General features: G+C 38.0%; 1 long non-coding RNA gene across 1 annotated transcript; it reads left to right on the top strand.

The window, feature by feature from the left end:
* The first annotated feature begins 5,214 nt into the window (after positions 1-5,214).
* LOC121634904 lies at positions 5,215-5,836 on the top strand. Its single transcript, XR_006009320.1, has 3 exons — positions 5,215-5,303; positions 5,398-5,463; positions 5,775-5,836. It is a non-coding gene; the product is annotated as an uncharacterized LOC121634904 (long non-coding RNA).
* Positions 5,837-6,075: the final 239 nt, after the last annotated feature.

The raw sequence follows: 6,075 nt of genomic DNA, 5'->3' as shown, positions 1-6,075 counted from the left end.
TCCAGCAGGATAACACACCATGTCAGCAACTGTGTGATGCTATCATGTCAATATGGAGAAAAATCTCTGGGGAACACCTGGCTGAATCTATGACACCAAGAATTAGGGCAGTTCTGAAAGACAAAGAGGGTGGAACGTGGTGCTAGCAATGTGTATCTGATAAAGTCATCAGTAAGTGTGAATAAAGCCTTTTGAGTTTTAGTTCTTGACACCTTTTGGTACCTTTGGGTACCCTGGGGTATGAGAAGGTGCTATATAAATAAAGGTTGATTGATTGATTGATTGATTTGCAGTTTATCCTGAAGACCTGCTTCATTTCAGGAATATTAGCAAAAGGGTACATAAATAAATATATGTGCATTTGTTGCTTGGAATCTTGCACACTAGTAAGCTTTATAGGGCCATATCTGGACATTGAAATTTTATTTCATAACAAGATTAAGATAACTCTTATTAGTTATCTTATCTTAATTATTAAGATAACTATAAGGAATGATATTGCCTGAAATATTTAAGCAGTTACTTGCTTATCCATCTACTTGGTTTAACAGTTTTTAAAGAACAATTAAAATACTTGCAGTCTTATGTGGTGCATATCGCTGTAAACTTAAACAAACTGGTCAGGTGAGGAAATTAGAGGTTGTCTCGTTCTCTCTGCAGCACAGACAGCTGTGACTCATTCTAATTTCATCCAGCAATTACTCCTTTCATTCAGCTTTGGTTCAGATATTCAATCCATGTAATTTATTGTCTAAAAGCATTTCTAAGCTACAACAAGGACACATCGCTCTGCAGAAACAGCCTTGAAAGTGTTTCAGTGCTCTCTGTCTCTGCGGTTTTTCTTTATTTCTACATTCCTCCTCAGCAATCTTTTCCTTTACTGATCTTTGGCTCGTCAATCACGTCAAATTTTCCAGACACATATAGAAAAGCAGAGGAAAAAGTGTGTATTTCCTCAAAGACCATTTATTACAGTGCAAACAGTTCACCACTGATATATTAAAGGATTATCTGAGAGTATTAATTTTTACTGATCGCCTTGAGTTGACTTACTTGTAATGTCCCTTTTAACTTGCAGTGTGCAGCATGTATGATTGCAGGGCAGAGGTGGTAACATGGACCACACAAGCACACACACATTGCATAAGTTTGTGTCTATGAAGGAAAAAAGCTTTCACCATCACGCTTTCAGAAAACTGTGTCATCTCTTTCATTAGCTAATCTTGTGAGTCGGCCTCCCTGCCAGCCGTGCTGCTAAAATGCTAATGAAGTCTGTGCTGTGCAATTACAAAACACACACAAGCGCACAAACACACACACCACTCACTGTCACCCATTAGGGGGCATAACAACCCCCCTGTTGATCCTGGTTTACATCGATGCACAGACTTTGCTTTGGCTTACAGTCATATAAGACTTAAAATCTTAATAAGAGCATTTTAGGCTGTTCAAGAGGCATGTGGGAAAGAGGAGGAACTTAACTTGTTTTTTAATTTTTTTTAATTGCAGTAGTTTAAAACAAACATTAATGCTGTCATATGATTAACTTTCCTTAGCTTTTCAACTAACACGGCCATCATTTGGGCAGAATGAATGTAAAGCTAACTTTTATTAGCCTCATTTGCAGATGCTAGCTTTGCATGTTGTATGCATGTTGGTGATAATGTTTAAGTTGGCCTGACAGGGCTGTTCATTTGACCTAGTTTACTAGAAAAGAAAAGAAAAGGTGCAATGATGTCACCTCTCCTTATGTTAGACTAATATAGAGAATTTTCTTAATTATAGCAGATTTTCAGGATCATTAAAAATTCATCTAGTTCACAGATTACAAAGCTGATTAAAGAATTATCGTCGGGTATATTTTTCTTTTGGCCTACATTTCTTAAACAAAAACACACAAATCCTGAACTCATCTACAGTTTTGACTGCTTCAGACTCCACTTAAACCGTTTCTAGTGAGATTTTAATCCTCATTTTTCTAGGCATGTTATTATTATTTTTTTTTTTATTATTTATTTATTTATTTTTTTCATTTCTTGTAGTTGCACAGAGCCACCACTGAGAAAGAGAGAGGCAAATTACATGTGACAAAGGTCCTGTTCTGGAATCAAACCGAGGACGTCACAGCCACATGACAGGCGCCTTTAGCCAGCACAGCCACCCACACAGGGATTATTGCTAGGAAAAACGCACACACACACACACACAAAAAGTGGTAATGCTAAAAATTGTGATTCAACAGAGCTGTGGTTGACTACTGACTTTATTTATGCTGATTAATCTGCACATCCCTCCCAGAGAGAATCCTGCCTTGCTAAACACTATGACTGTAGCAAATATCTAGTTAATCTTCATTTTTCACATCATCTATAGGCATAAATAAACACTCTTGTAGGTGTTCAGTCGGGCGAGCTCACTGCTTCATGCAAAACAGAGGGACAAAAACCTGTTAGCATGCAGTTGCCAGGTAGAACTCTACAGGGATTTGGTTCTGTGTGTGACTGCGCATGTATGTGTGTATTATGGAAAAATTACTAAGGGAGGTTGTGCATGGCAAAATCATTTTGTTGACTGTGTGGAAAATCGATGACATGCCTCCTTGTCTGCCTGCCTCTGCAGTGCCTAGAGGCAAGCCACATGACCCACATGGTGGCGCTCTTACTCAACATCTTTCATCTCTCACTTGCTCCTCTTCTCACCTGATTGCCTCCTCTCTTCCACTTGTCTCTCCTCTTCCACTATCTCTCATGTCCTCTTGTGCTTCTCTGTGTTTTCTCTCCTCCGTTGACAGGGGATGAGTGTCACACCATCTGCCATGGCATGTTGCTGTGTTGTAGTTTATGAGAGGAAATGTTTTATCAGCGTTGCTCCTAGCATGAATCGTGGCCTGGCCTGGCTGCAGTGGTCCTCAGTACACGCAGGCGCACACATAAAAAAAAAAAAAAAAAAAAACACTTAGTATGAGCATATGAGTTGATACAGGGCGATTATTCTAATCTGAACCCTGAGCAGAATGAATTACATTTTGGTTTAGCCAGACTGATAGAGGGGAGTGGATGGGGGTGGAGGGAGAGAAAAGAAGCCAAAGCAAGAGTTGGTTAATTCTGTCTGAGCTGGAAGCCTCAGCCCCCAGTCAGAGCATGGGGGCTTGTCTCTTCTAGTTTAAAAGAACGCAGTGAAATGCCCTGTGGAGAAGAGCAGAAACCAAAGGAAAGTCAGTCTGATCAGCACTCACATGCCTGTGTAAGGGCGGGGGGATTTTAATAGGGGTATTCAAATGGGAGAGTTTGTGTGTTTGCAAAGGGGCGTAGACTGGCCCTGATTAAACTCTATACACAAACATATATGCATGCATAAGCTACACACACAGGGTTATTTTTAGCTACTGTCACACATTCTTTGCCCAGCCCCTGTCTGTGCACATAGAGCAACAGAGAAGGACATGGTTTGTCAAAATTACTTTTGATTTTCTTACTATTTTTTCTTTTTTTTCATTTTTGCCCCCTTGCTCAATTTGCCAGGCTGAGGCATCAAAAAGACACTAAAGCTGCTGGAGAAGCAAGTTTGTCAAGATATGGGAAGATGTCAATCCAACATTCTCCCTTTTTTACATCATTGCATCATTCCTTTGGTGGACGCACTCTCTATCCTACTCTGACACACACACACACACACTGATATTGACATGTGTGTCTACCAAAGCACCCCTCATTATTGTGAGCATTGCTATTGAACAGTGACCATTAAGTATAATCAATCCCAGACCTGTAACAGATCTGTTCTCCCACAGCGCAGCAACTAGACATGAACTCACTTTCTAGTAGATTTTTTTCTTTAATATCAAACAGATTTCAGAGCTCAGTTGCTATATTTGTACATGCATATTGTAATATCTGCATATCCTTTTTACTCTGAACAGTATTGATCGACTGGTTAAAGCAAACTCATGACTGCTGAAAATCCCTAGTGACTGATCTTGTCTGTTTATCATATGAGATAATGTCTAGGTCTGCTATTGTCTCGTGTTTCTCATGTAATGTGTCGTAGACGGTTGATGAGAATTTGTATCTAGACATGTCTCTGTGATCAATACGGTATAGTCTTGTGCTGCAATTGTGCTTCAGTATTGCTGAGATTAACTTGTCTCACAGCTTTATTGACAGCTTGCCACACTCCACATGCTCGGGCACAAGCAAATATAAACTGAAAGAAAGTCTATGCATAGCATAAAAAGACTGTACTTTAAATCTTAATCCTTTAAATCACATTTATAATTTGCTATTGACAAATGTCTGAGGAACCAAACACTGAGTGCGGCAACATGTGACGTGTCACTCTTATGAATATACCACATTTATTCCAGTGTTTCCAGGCTGTTTCCAGGCTGGAGTAAAACAGCCCTTCTGTAAAAACATGTAGCACAGCAGTACTAGTATTACTGGCAAACTTCTGGTTTGAAATAGCTTTTGTCATTGACTAATTTCTGGAAAAAACAAAGAAACAAAAGAATCTAAATTTAACTGCTAAGTCTGATGTTGTGCTGTTTAATTTAGCAGGAACTAAAGCTGAATTATTAAAATAAATTGCAATGGCCTGGTTACTTGTTAAGAGTGTATTGCATCTCACCTGGTGGCAGCTGGGGTAGGCTCTAATGCCCCTTGAACTCTGAATGGAATTTAAAAAAATGAATGAATGAATGAAATAAACATAAAGGAGTAGAATAAGTTAACTGCAAGTACCTGAACGTTGCAACTACAGGAATTATTAACAACCACAGAAGTTAATACTCTAATAATATGTACCCAATTAAATCTGAAATGCTCTTATTAATGATTTTAAATTCATAAATGGTCGAAAATAGACCTGTTTTGTCTTTTATATGCAGTCTATGCTCCTATCCCAACCAGTTTCAGGCATTTTTCAAATACAGTTGGTGGAGTTATGAAAAAAGTAGGAGGTGTAGTTACACTTTAAGGTATATAAAAGAGAAGTTTTGCATTTGTGGTATAGGTTTAGATTTTAAGGAATATATTTTAAATCCAATGTGGGTTGAGAAACATAACCAGATTAAATAACATCCAGCTTCTAATGGGGTTCTGTTTGCTTTTAACAAGTTGAGAGGCGAATTTCTAATCTCGTAGTTTCATTGAACGCATCATGAGTAAAAACTTTCTGTTTACCGAACAACTAATAATTGAGCGAGTTAATTGGCTCTCGTTTAACACCTGTTCATTATATGCAGAAAATGAGCTCGCAAATGTAGCGATGGACTTTAAATATGAATGATTAATTTGAAAGTACAGGTTAAGTGTTCTTGCTATTTTAACTTTGGCATATAATTGAAGTAAATTGTGGTATTTGCTAACTAATAGCTAATCTTTATATGTTTGCTAACAGACGTTGTCCTTATTTTAAGCAAGTTTTCGTCACTTGTAATTTGGTTGGCCAGCTTCATTACGACAGGTAAGTTGTAACCACACCAAAAACACATTAAATCATAGAGAAAGAAGTTCAAGCAGTGATTAAATTATAACTATTTAGCTTAGTCATCAGTAGATTAATGTTAACCAGCATTTTTGCTAGCAGGCGCGAGGAAATGGTTTAATGATGAAATACAGTTAATTAGATTTTTATTCATTTATTTATTTTTAATGTATACATTAAATTTTCCCTGCGACTTCTCCCAATTACCCATAGACCTGAAAAAAAAAGTGACTTCACAATTAAATATTTCTTGTTCTGGATTTGCCTCACATTGTTGTAATGGTTTATAGGATCTGAAGAAGGAGAATAGACAACAGCACAGATGAGATGAGAGAAAGCAAAGAGGCCTCAGGTGAGTACAGCTCGGTTTCAATTATAGTGAAAATAAGCGTGCTATATTTAAGCTGATGTGCTTTTAACATCTTCTTATAGAATACCACATCGCTTTGAAAAGTAGCTTTTATCACAGGAGTGCCACTTTACCTGCAGGGCAGCAATAAGCTGTGAGCGATCAACTTGCAGGGAATAATAATTTGGAACTGTTTTGTGAGCATTCATCAGCTTCAGGGGAAAAAAACCCCACAAAAACCC

Source organism: Melanotaenia boesemani, chromosome 23 (genome assembly GCF_017639745.1).
Source record: "Melanotaenia boesemani isolate fMelBoe1 chromosome 23, fMelBoe1.pri, whole genome shotgun sequence".
Lineage (NCBI taxonomy): Eukaryota > Metazoa > Chordata > Actinopteri > Atheriniformes > Melanotaeniidae > Melanotaenia > Melanotaenia boesemani.
This window is presented reverse-complemented; position numbering and strand designations above follow the sequence as displayed.